The sequence below is a fragment of the Oryctolagus cuniculus genome, chromosome 19, assembly GCF_964237555.1.
Source record: "Oryctolagus cuniculus chromosome 19, mOryCun1.1, whole genome shotgun sequence".
Lineage (NCBI taxonomy): Eukaryota > Metazoa > Chordata > Mammalia > Lagomorpha > Leporidae > Oryctolagus > Oryctolagus cuniculus.
The window spans coordinates 60308522-60321999 of record NC_091450.1 but is presented as its reverse complement, the minus strand read 5'-3'; the positions used below and the strand labels follow the sequence as shown (position 1 = coordinate 60321999).

Below are 13478 nucleotides of genomic sequence, written 5' to 3'. Positions count from 1 at the left end.
CATACAGAATTTTTCTTATGATTTTTCCTTTATATGTATATATCTTATGAGCATATAGCAATATTTTATATAAAAATGAGTAGGGAATTTAATATTCAAAATGACTTCTAGTTATATTTCTTATGTGAAAAGGTTCATTGATATTAGAGTTTTTCTATTATTCCATATACTTTTTAAATCATTAAAAGAAGCAGTGCTATATATTCAAATTGATAACTATAAAAGGAAACAGATACTTCAAAATATTTTTAATCTTAGCACTCTGGAGTATAGTAACAAAAGTATCAATTCAAAATTGTAGCATGTGTCCAATTTAAAAGAATGGATGACTGCAGGGAGAGTGGTTGCAATTGTACTGTGAGTTTTATGGGATGCCCTCACTCCAGGCTGCAGGATAATCTGCTGTTCCATTCGTTGGCCCTTAAAGATCCTTTCTTTTTTTCCCCTTATATTCCTTTTATTTAAGGAATACAAATTGCAAATATTTCATAATTACATCTTTAGGAACATGATGATCCTTCCCACCATATAATCTCCTACCCACTTCCTCCTCCCTCTCCTATTTCCATTCTTGTTTTTTTACCAAGATCTATTTTCAGTTAACTTTATACACATATGATTAACTCTCTGAGAAGTAAAGTGTTCAACAAATTGTATGGAAAAGAAACTATTCTTCTGTAGTCAAGACAAGGGGTGTTGAAAGTAATTGCTTCTCAAAGAGTCAATTTCACTTCTATAGATTACATTTTAGGTGCTCTAGTAGTTGTCATAGTTCAGGGAGAACATATGATATTTGTCTTTTTGTCACTGGCTTGTATGATGTTTTCCAGTTCCATCCATTCTGTTGCAAATGACTGAATTTAGTTTTTTTTATTACTGCTGTGTAGTATTTCACTGTGTATATCCCATAATTTCTTTTTTTTTATTTATTTTTTTGACAGGCAGAGTGGACAGTGAGAGAGAGGTCTTCCTTTTGCCGTTGGTTCACCCTCCAATGGCCGCCGCGGCTGGCGCGCTGCGGCCGGCGCACCGCGCTGATCCGATGGCAGGAGCCAGGAGCCAGGTGCTTTTCCTGGTCTCCCATGGGGTGCAGGGCCCAAGCACCTGGGCCATCCTCCACTGCACTCCCTGGCCACAGCAGAGAGCTGGCCTGGAACAGGGGCAACCGGGACAGAATCCGGCGCCCCGACCGGGACTAGAACCCGGTGTGCCGGCGCCGCTAGGCGGAGGATTAGCCTAGTGAGCCGCGGCGCCGGCCCCCATAATTTCTTTATCCAGTCTTGAACTGATGGGTATTTGGGTTGATTCCATATCTTACCTATTGTGATTTGAGCTGCAATAAACATGGGGGGTACAGATCACTCTTTCATTTGCTGATTTCATTTCCCTTGGATAAATTCCCAGGAGTGGGATGGCTGGGTCATATGCTAGGTCTATGCTCAAATTTCTGAGGTATCTCCATATTGTCTTCCATGGTGGCTTTACCAGCTTACATTTACACAAACAATAGATTATGTTTTTTTTTTTAATACAGTCAGCCAGTCCGTATCTTTTATCTGGAGAGTTGAGGCCATTTACATTCAATGTGACTATTGACAAATAACGATTTGACCCTGCCATTTTTTCATAAATATTTATATTGTTTACTTTGGATTACTTTTGTAATTTAAAAAATTTTTTTTATTTATTTTTTTTTGAAAGGCAGAGTGGACAATGAGAGAGAGAGACAGAGAGAGAAAGGTCTTCCTTTTGCCATTGGTTCACCCTCCAATGGCTGCCGCGGCCAGTGCGCTGCAGCTGGCGCATCTCACTGATCCAAAGCCAGGAGCCAGGTGCCTCTCCTGGTCTCCCATGTGGGTGCAGGACCCAAGGACTTGGGCCATCCTCCACTGCCTTCCTGGGCCACAGCAGAGAGCTGGACTGGAAGAGGGGCAACCAGGATAGAATCTGGCACCCCGACTGGGACTAGAACCCAGTGTGCCAGCACCACAAGGCGGAGGATTAGCTCATTGAGCCATGGAGCCGGCCTACTTTTGTACTTTCATTGAGTGTTTTCTGCCTTCATATTCTTTCATAATCATGGTTATCTTTCTGTGCTTCTGGGTGTAACACCCTTAGGCATGTTTTGTAAAGCTGGATGAATTATTGACACATTATTTTAATTTCTGTTTGTTATGGAAGGTGTTTATTTCACTTTCATTCATAAATGAGAGCTTTGCAGGGTACAGCATTCTGGGTTGAAGTTTTCTTCTCTTAAGACTTGGACTATATCTCCCCATTCTTTTCTAACCTATATGGTTTCTGATGAGAAGTTAGCTTTGATTATAATTTTAGATCCTCTGATAGTAGTCTGACATTTCTCTTCTGCACATTTTAAACCCTTTTCTTTGTTTTTCTCTTGAAAGTTTGACTACAGTGTGTCATGGTGAAGTCATGTCTGGTCATGTCTATTAGGAGTTGTCTGTGTTTCCTGTTATTAGATGTCCCTTTGGTTCTCTAAATTGGGGTTGTTTTCTGTAGTTATTTCACTAAATAGGCCTTCTAGTCCATTCTCTATATCCAGGGCTTTTGGAACTCCTAAGAACTGTATGTTGATTGCTTGATAGTATCTTATAAATCTCCAACACTGTTATTAAGTTTTCTATTTTCTTCTTTGTGTTTTCTTTTATCTGACTGAAAGATTTCAAAAGACTTGTCTTCTAGTTCAGATAATACCAATGGCTCACTGAATTTTTGTTAAGGCTTTCCACTGCTTTTCCACTTTATAGTTGATCTATTTTATATTTATATTTATTTATATTTGATCATTTTATATTTGATCTATTGAGTTCTTCATTTAATATTTCATTTTGATTTATATTTGAAATCTCAATTTCATGGGAAAAATTGATTCATTTCATGTACATTTTTCTTTTGTTCGTGGATTTGTTTCAGATTGCTTTTGATTAATCCTAGGTTTAATCTTTGGAATTCATTTCCTGTATTTCATTAATCTCTTCATCTTCACATTCTAATGTTGATATATTGTTGTGTTCCTTTGTGGGGATCAAGGTGTCTTCCTTTCTCTTGTTTCTTGAATTGCTACATTTATTTTTAGGCATTTGTGGTGTCTTGGTTTTTTTTCCTTTGATGTCTTTTATCTCTGACCTATTCATCTATGGCTTAGTAGAATGTCTGCACTTTCAGGGAACACCAAGAAGTGTGTGCTGGGCGTGGCCCAGGAGTTCTGGTCAGTACTATAGGCTGGGGCAATTATCTAGGGTAAGACCCAAGTTGGGATTAGAAGATCCATTCTTTTTAAAAGAAGAGGGAATTTTTCACCTTTGTTGATGCGATCACCCCTTCACCTCTTCTCCTCCAAGCTGAGTGATGCCCACTTGTTAGTTACCAGTGTGTTCAACACTTATCTGCACTGCTGTATGAACCACAGAAATTATCTGCACAGTCCTCACCCTGAGTATGGTTCCCACAGCCATGACCCACTCCAGGCAACCACTGATCATGTGGAGCACTGATCATTTGGGGCCACTCCCAGTGATGCCCAGAGACACAGCTATACCCTGTAGCCTCTCATGTAGACACCAAGTCCCCACAGTCAGCTCAGAAGGCTCCCTCAGTCATTGGGTGCAGAGGTTTGGCTCTTCTCTGCCAGCCTCTCTAAGTCAAAAGAGAGGCAGATGTTTCCTGAGCCACCCTTGTCTAGGTGGCTTGAGCCCTGGAGCCTATGGTATGTTGGAGGGCTGGGAGCACAGAGTGGGTTTACCTCCACCTGTCAATCCTCCCAGCCAGGCTCAAAGTTTATGGAGACTGTGGATTTTTCCCTCTGCTAGAATCTCTGGATCACACTCATATACAAGAGCCACTCGTCAAATGTTGCCCTCTCCCTGCCACTGCCACCAGTACTGCTGAGAAGATGACATCTTATCTCAGCCGGTTGCTCTGCATATAAAAAGCCCAAAAGTGGTGTTCTCACTTTCTCAGCAGGAAGCAGGTGCTATTGTGGGCAGAATAAGGTGAGATAAATGTGGCTCTTTTACTTCCACTGGGTCTGCCACTGATAATCTCTTGCTTCTAGGCTCCAGGCTAACTCATGCAATGCTCTCCCTCCGGCTATATCACCACAAAATACTACAATCTGGTCTCACCTCTGTCTCCAAGCCTCTGCTTGCTTCTATCAGCTGCTGCAGTCATGTGTTGTGTCTGTGTTTGTGCTGTGAATTTGCACTTTCTTTTTTTTATTTTTTATTTATTTATTTATTTTTTATTTTTTGACAGGCAGAGTGGACAGTGAGAGAGAGAGACAGAGAGAAAGATCTTCCTTTGCCATTGGTTCACCCTCCAATGGCTGCCGTGGCCAGTGCACCATGCTGATCTGAAGCCAGGAGCCAGGTGCTTCTTCTGGTCTCCCATGGGGTGCAGGGCCCAAGCACTTGGGCCATCCTTCACTGCACTCCCTGGCCACAGCAGAGAGCTGTCCTGGAAGAGGGGCAACCAGGACAGAATCTGGCACCCCAACCAGGACTAGAACCTGGTGTGCCAGCACCGCAAGGCAGAGGATTAGCCTAGTGAGCCATGGCACCAGCCAGAATTTGCACTTTCTACATATGTATACAGTATTACCCTTTCTTTGTAGAATTTCTAGTGTGGTTTTTTCTCCAATTTTTCCCTGAGAGTGTATTTCCTTTTTTTTTCTTGACTATTTTTCCCTAGCCTAGTACAATTCTATTCATTCCATATTCTGCCATTTTGAAATATTCCTAAGATGTCTTTCTTCTTTATTGTCCCTATTATGCGGTGAATTTATAAAGAAATCATGCTTTTCTAGATGCACATAAAACATGTGTCATCAGGTACTTCCTTGCTGGATTTTTGCTGCCTCTGGAGCCCAGTGATAGTGCTGTAGGTGTGCCAAAAGGGTATCCTCACAAAGTGAAAACAGGAATATGTTCTAAACTCTAAGTTCAGGACAATAGTAGCACAGCAATGCTTCTAAATATGAATGCACAGCATGACTCTGGATGACTTACAATGTTTTTATGACATTAAAATATATTGCACAATAATACATTTACAATATCACAGTGATGATTTATGACACAATAATTGATTAAGACAATACAGTGTTTTAAAACATCACAAGAGTTGTTTTATGGCATGATAATATTGCTTTTGATATCAATGGTTTTCATGACAGCACAATTGATTATGATTTTTTTAAAGATTTACATTATTTATTTGAAAGACAGAGTTACAGAGAGAGGTAGGGACAGAGAGAGAGGTCTTCCATCCACTGGTTCACTCCCCAGATGGCCACAACATCCAGAGTTGCACCGATCCAAAGCCAGGAGCTTCTTCCAGGTCTCCCACGTGGGTGCAGGGGCCCAAGGACATGGGCCATCTTCTACTACTTTCCCAGGCCATAGCAGAGAGCTGGATTGATAGAGGAGCAGCCAGAACTAGACCTGGTGCCCATATGGGATGCCGGTGCTTCAGACCAGGGCTTTAATCCACTGCACCACAGTGCTGGCCCCAATTGATTATGATTTAATGTTGGTTTATGTTATCACAATTGATTATGAAGTCATAATAGTAGATTAAAGATATCACAGTGGATTTTATGACATCACAATTAATTATGATGTCACAATACATATTTATTATATCAAAATGTCTTTAAGGACATTATAATTGATGTTGACATCACAATGTCTTAATGACATCACAATACTATATTTATGGCATAACAATTGTTTATTATATCATGTTTTTTATGTAAAATTATGACATAACAATGGTTTTTAGGACATCACAACTTATTATGGCATAATTTTGGCTTATATCACAGTCATGATTTATGACTAAGCAATAATTGATTCATAACAGCATAATGGTAGGTTTATAGCATAACAGTGGTGATTTTTTAAAATTTATTTGACAGGTAGAGTTATAGACAGTGAGAGAGAGAGACAGAGAGAAAGGTCTTCCTTCTGTTGGTTCACTCCTCAAATAGCCACTATGGCCAGTGCTTCACTGATCTGAAGCCAGGAGCCAGGTGCTTCTTTCTGGTCTCCCATGCTTTTGCAGTGCACTTGGTTGCCTAAGAACTTGGGCCATTCTCCACTGCCCTCTTGGGCCACAGGGGAGAGCTGGACTGGAAGAGGAGAAACTGGGACTAGAACCTGGTGCCCATAGGGGATGCCAGCTCCACAGGCAGAGGATTAACCAAGTGAGCCATGGTTCCAGCCCCGACAATCATGATTTATGACATGAGAATTGATTATGGCATCTCAGTTGATGTCACAATTGTTCATTTTGAAACAATGACCATTTTATGACAGAATGGATTATATCTTCACAGTTGTAGGTTTATACCAGTCCAAAGACAGGAGCCAAGATATTCAACTGGATCTCCCACATGAGCACAGGGTCTCAATTATTTGGGCCGTCTTTGCTGCTTTCCCAGCTTCATGAGCAGTTAGCTAGAAAAGAAGAGAAGCAGCTGATACTTGGATTGGCATCCACATGGGATGTTGGTGACACAGGAAGTGGATTAATCTACTGTGGCACCATACTGGACTAACAACAATGGGTTTTTGACATCACAAATGGTTTTAACAAAGCAATGGTCTATTTATGACACCACATAAATGTTTTATGGCATAGCTATATTTGTGACACCAAAATTAAATGATATATGTTTTATGATAAATGTTTTAAATGATCAATGTTTTATGACAGCACAATTAATTTTGATGTTGCAATGGTAGGCTTATGATGTCACATTTTATATCTTCTCATTGATTATGACAATGCCATGGTTTATTATATTGCAATGTTTGCATTATGACATACCATTATTGGTGTATGACATTAAATGGTTTTAATGATATCACAATCAATCTCAATATCATAATGATGATTTATGACATCACACTTGATTTATGGCATCAAAATGGTGGTGGTTTATGACACCACAATTAATTATGATGATCTGATTTGTGATGTTGCACTGGTTTTTATGAAGTCATGCTTAATTATGATAGCAGAATGGTTGCCTGAAGATATCACAATGAGTGGTCGGCACTGTAGCACAGCAGGTTAACGCCCTGGCCTGAAGTGCCAGCATCCCATATGGGCATGACTTCAAGTCCTGGCTCCTCAACTTCTGATACAGCTCTCTTCTATTGCCTTGGAAAGCATTAGAAGATGACCCAAGTCCTTGGGTACCTGAACCCACATTGGAGACCTGGAAGAAGCTCCTCACTCCTGGCTTCAGATCAGCACAGCTCCAGTCATTGCAGCGAATTTGGGAGTGAACCATCAGATGGAAGACCTCTCTCTCTCTCTCTCTCTCTCTCTGCCTCTCCCTGCTCTGTGTAACTGACTTTCCAAAAAAATCTTTAAAAAAAAGATATCACAATGGTAAATTTATGGTATCACACTATTGGTTAATAGCATCACAATGGTTAGTGATATCACAACAGATTATGATACCAAAACATCGATTTATGACATCACTGATTATGATGTCATACTCTTAGAATTATCAATCCCAATTCATTATGATATGACATCAGGTTTTCTATGACATCACAATATAGGTTTATTACATCTGAATTGAATATTTATGACATTAAAATTGCAGTTTAGAACATCAGAATTGATTTTGAACAAAATGGTCTTTATGATAAAATTATTTTCATAATCTCATGATCTATTATGACATCACAATGGTAAATTTGTGATAACAATGATTCTTTTATTTTTAAAAAGATTTTGTTTATTAATTTGAGAGGTAGAGTTACAGAGAGAGACACAGAGACAGAGACAGAGAGGTCTTCTAGCCATTGGTTCAGTGCCCAAATTGCCACAATGGGTGGAGCTGAACATATATGAAGCCAGGGACCAGGAGCTTTTTTCTGGGTCTTCCATACAAGTGCAGAGGTCCAAGCACTTGGGCCATCTTCCACTGTTTTCCCAGGCCATAGGTAGAGAGTGGGATTTGTAAGGTGAGCAGCTGAGAAACAAACCATCACCCATATAGGATGCAAGCACTACAGGTGGAGGCTTAGCCCACTACACCACAGCACTGGCCCCATAACAATTATTTTTATTTCACAATTGATTATGACAACACATTGTATTTTTATGATATCATCATGGTTTATTACATCACAATTGATGATGACAAAATCATCATCACAATCTTAGCTTATAACATCACAGTGTTTTTATGGTATCACAATAGTTTTTGAAAATACATTTCATTATGACATTACAATAGCTTTTAGGACACCACGATTATTTAAGATATCACAATGGAGGTTTATGACATTACAGTAGATTATGACAAAAATGATTGATTTAAGACATCATAATTGTTGGTTTATGACCTCCCAATTATTTCTGGCATCACAGTGGTTTTATGACCTCTCAATTGATTATGAAATCACAATGGTTTTTAGGATATCCTGATTTATTATGACATCACAATTTTTAGCACATCACAGTGGTGGCTTATGACATCACAATTGAGTAAGTCAAAACAATGGTTGATTTATTATGTAAATCCTGTTTTCACTGTCCACCATATTATGCTTCTGTTTAGAATTATATCTGTGGGCCTGCAAGAACCTGGTTAGCAATTATGATACCTAATCTCATATAACTATGGAAGCCACTGCATCTTGATGAAACAAACTTTTTTTAAAGAAATTTCTCTCAGGTAGTTTAGTAAAATAACAAATAGTGGGGTAATTCAGAAAATTGGTGCCAAGAAGTTGAGTTATGCAATTAATTGTACATGAGGTTGTGGAGGAACCTTTGAAATTGCTTTGATGTGAAAGGTTGTAAGAGATTGGAGAAGGCTAGAGAAATCATAAATTTATGATAAGGGCTCAGAAGACTAGAATGCTGGTAGAAATGTGGACAGTAAAGGCCATACTGATGAGATTTCAGATGGAAATGAGATTCCTATGGGGAACTGAACTGAAAACTATGTATGTTACGTGGTGGCAAATAACTTCACTGTTTTTCATCCTTGTCTTGAGAGTGTGTGATGCTGAGTTTAAAGACTGTGTATTGATTTTATTTTGGCAGAGGGGACTTCAAAGCCATAATATATTCAAAAAGTGGCATGGGTGTTAATCATATATTTTACAGTGATAATCAGTAGCCAAAGGGAACAGGGCAAAAATACTTGGAAAATTCCTAGGTTGGCCAGAGAATGAAAGAAGAAGCACTCTTATGTTTGGGACAGACAGATGTCAATGACAAAAGTCTTGTTAAAAATGTCAATTCAGACAAAAGACAATCATGTGTTAATAAGCAAGACAATGGAGAAAGATCCAGAAGGCATCATAGAGGTATTTGAAGTTGCCTCTTTCAATCACTGCCACATCAAATTCACAGAAGTGAAGAAATGTTTCAAAAATCTTCCAAGAAACAGTAATTTTTTTAAGAAATTGCAGGTGTGTCATCTGTTGATGTCAGAGCTTGACATTTTCCATGTAGCACTGGTTTTGGAGGCATATAGCACTGAAGAGATAAGATAATCTTACAGTCTTTGATGTCTCTGTGACATCAAACAGGAGCATGTAAGGCCAGGTTGAGTTGTACTTAATGGCAGGAAGACCTCTATGGAGAAATATAAAGTGAAAGTGTAAGAATTGAATTCCAGAGGAATTTACAAAACAGCATAGGTGCCAGCAAGGTGAAACATATGCTGAGGAAATCTACAACAAGTGTGTCACTGTAGTCTGGACAACAATATCAGCATGCAGCCTCAGAGTACACCTATTTAGTGAAGACCAACAAATCCATGAAGACAGAGACTTCCACCCAGATTTCAAAGGATGGTTTAATCAGGGTGCCCATCCCAGCACCATAGTCACTATAAGGAAGTTCCACTAGTATAACTCCTCATGAAGCTGTGTAGAGTAGACACATCTGTGACATATATCACCAGTGAAGAAATGATAAAACATAAAAGAGATTCCATCGAACATCATAAGGATTGAGGACAGAGAGATGTCTGCAGCCAGCTGTGTGGCACAGCCAGCTGCCAGCTGGGAATTACCACCTTCCCACTGTAAAAAGTTGTTTTTTTGTGCCCCATTGGTGGCAGTTTCACTTGAGGGAGAATCTTTTTTTTTTTTTTTTTTTTTGGACAGGCAGAGTTAGATAGTGAGAAAGAGAGACAGAGAGAGAAAGGTCTTCCTTTTTCCATTGGTTCACAACCTAAATGGCTGTTGGGCCAGCACACTGTTCTGATCTGAAGCCAGGAGCCAAGTGCTTCCTCCTGGTCTCCATGCAGGTGCAGGGCCCAAGCACTTGGGCCATCCTCCACTGCCCTCCCGGGCTGCAGCAGAGAGCTGTACTGGAAGAGGAGCAACTGGGACAGAATCTGGTGACCCAACAAGGACTAGAACCTGGGGTGCTGGTGCCACAGGCAGAGGATTAGCCAAGTGAGCCACGGCACCAGCCTGAGGAATCTTACAGTCCCTAACTCATGCTAACTGGGAGCCAACCATGTCTGAGCAACAATTTGGTTCTGAAAAATGAAGCCACCTAGCTTCCCTCCCCTCCCCTACATCTGCAGAACACCAGACTCAACTTTACAGGGTCATGCAGCTAATATCTGTTCTGCTGCTATTAGAAGTGACAAGAACAGAGTCAGAGCAACTCACACCATATAGAACAGATGTCTTGCCCCCTGTGACAGTAGGAGTTTTGGGCATAATCCCAAAAGCTGTATCCATTGACTCTATTTGATTCAGGGGAGTTCTCTTCTGCTACTTGGGAATAGCAAGAACAGTAGCCCCCAAAATATCTGGATCTGACATGAGGAAGTTCCCGCATTACTTCCTAGACCATAGTGCTAGGAGCCATGGACACAAAGCAAAAAAAAAAAAAATCCATGTATGCCTTGTGAGAACTGGGGTCAGTTTCTTTGACTTGCAGAACTGGGACTGTTGACATTTATGTTATAAACTTTGGAGTGATTTGCACATGTGATATCTGGAGTGCTCTATCTACATCACTTTGCTTCAGATAGGTGGCTATCACTATCCCCCACACCTGACTCATACTCTGAAAGATCTAAATAATGATTCCATGGTTCCTGGATACTCTAGCACTGTAAAAATCAGTACTAATTTGCTCCACTCAACTAGAATTGGCCCTGTGGACCCCAAGGAAGATCTGTTTGCATTCTGTTCTGAACCTATATCTGCCACTGCAAAATATTCTGTATACCTTATACTCATTCTGTAGGACTGGATATGGTTCAGTTCACATCTCTCAGTCCAGGGACTAGGAATGTTGGTGTTACCAGTCTGAGCACCATTGCCACTTTCTCAGCAAGACCTGAAGAAGGAACCAGTCACATCATACAGTGATAGATCCCCAGATATTGGTGCCAAATGCCCCCCCAAATCTCCCAAGCTCTCTGGTGAGACAATGGGACAGTCAGCTTTTTGTCAATATGAACAAAAGTTAGACCCTGGCAATCACAATCCCTAGTGTAATGCACCAAACTCTCTGGGGACTGAATATACGCACCTTGAAAGTCCACATTCACTTCCAAGTCACACTTCTATCCTATGAACTACATCAGAATAGACCACTGTGTCACTTATAGACACATCTGACACTGAATAAAAAGAAATCACTCAAAGGCTACCCTTGTGGGCTCACCTAGAATCAAAGACAAAGCAACAAGTTAAATGATACTCTACATGCCATCTAAACCATAAAATCTTTTCTAATAAAACTTGCTCCATAGAGAAGGGATTAGTACATCAGATGCAAAGACATCAACATGGGGACCAAGTAAAACTGAAGCAATGTAGCAAGACACCACCAAAAGCACACAGGATTTCTCCATAATTAGATCATCATCTAAACAAAATCAATGAAATTGCAGAACTAGAATTCAAAATAATGATTGTGAGGAAACTTAATGAGATGCAAGAGAAATGGAGAGAGCAATGTTGAAATGAATGAATATTTCACTAGAGAGATACAAATCATTAAGAATAACAAAGTAGAAATACTGGAAGTGAAAACTTCAGTTGGTGAAGTAAAAATATAATAGTTTCAAAAGCAGAATACATCAAGTGGAAGAAAGGATTTATTATCTGGACAAAACTTTTTTTATATTTTATTTTATTTAATGAACATAAATTTCCAAAGTACAGCTTATGGATTACAATAACTTCCCCCCCATAACTTCCCTCCCACCCACAACACTCCCCTCTCCTAGTCCCTCTCCCTTCCATTTATATCAAGATTAATTTTCAATTATCTTTATATACAGATGATCAATTTAGCATATGTTAAGTAAAGATTTCAACAGTTGGCACCCACACAGAAACACAAAGTGTAAAATACTATTTGAGTACTAGTTATAGCATTAATTAAACACCTAAGAGTAATTGTGTATTAATTATAGAGTTTAACCAATAGTTTTAAGTAGAACATAAAAAATACTAAAAGGGTAAAGTACTAAGTTCTTTTTTTTCTGTTTTTTTTTTGTTTGTTATAAAGTTATTTTTTATTTAATAAATGTGAATTTACAAAGTGCAGCTTTTGTATTGTTGTGGCTTCCCCCCACAACCTCCCTCCCTCCCATGGCCCTCCCCTCTCCCACTCCCTCTCCCATCCCACCCTTCATTGAGTTTCATTTTCAATTACCTTCATATACTGAAGATCAACTTAGTATATACTAAGCAAGGATTTCAACAGGCTGCACTCACACAACCACACAAGGTATAGGGTATTTTTTTGACTAGTAGTGTTGTTTTTAAGTTTCATAGTAGAACACATTAAGGACAGAGATCCTACTTGGGGAGCATGTACCCAGTGACTCCCATTGTTGATTTAACAATTGGCACTCTTATTTATGATGTTAGCACTGGACAAAACTTTTGAAATAGCCCAACCACCCAGTGCTGTGATGTAGTGGTTAGAGCCATTGCGTGCAGTGCCAGCATCCCATATGGGCAATGGTTTGAGTACTTGCTGCTCCACTTCTGATCACAGAACCTCTCCTGTTCTGGTCTGGGAAAATCAGTGGAAAGTGGCCCAAGACCTTGGACCCCCACACCCATATGGAAGACCTGGAAGAAGATCCTGGCTCCTGGCTCCTGGCTTTGAATCAGTGCAGCTCTAGCTGATGTGTCCATCTGGGGAGTGAAACAGTAGTTGGAAGACCTCTCTCTCTTTGTTTCTGCTTTTGCCTCTCTGTAACTCTGACTTTCAAATAAATAAATAAATCTTTAAAAAAGAAAAACAAGTATAAAAAAAACAAATAGAAAGTTATTTAAAAGAATGAACAAAGTTTATGTGAAATATGGGTTTAATGATTTAAATGGACAAATATTCACATGATATTGATTTCTGAATAAGAAGATGAGTAAAATATATTGAAAAGCTATTAAATGAAATAGTAGTCATAAATTTTCCTGGTCTTGAAA

The 13478-nt window shown here is 39.5% G+C and overlaps 2 long non-coding RNA genes across 2 annotated transcripts in view; one reads left to right on the top strand and one right to left on the bottom strand.

Annotated features, from left to right (window-relative positions):
• The window catches only part of LOC138846875 (uncharacterized), a 127564-nt gene that overhangs the window by 95479 nt on the left and 18607 nt on the right, over window positions 1-13478 (top strand). The window lies entirely within an intron of this gene.
• Window positions 5707-13478, bottom strand: part of LOC138846874 (uncharacterized) — a 121059-nt gene continuing 113287 nt past the window's right edge. Inside the window, exon 5 of the long non-coding RNA XR_011384390.1 lies at window positions 5707-6479. This is a non-coding gene — a long non-coding RNA (uncharacterized lncRNA). The remainder of the gene's footprint in view (window positions 6480-13478) is intronic.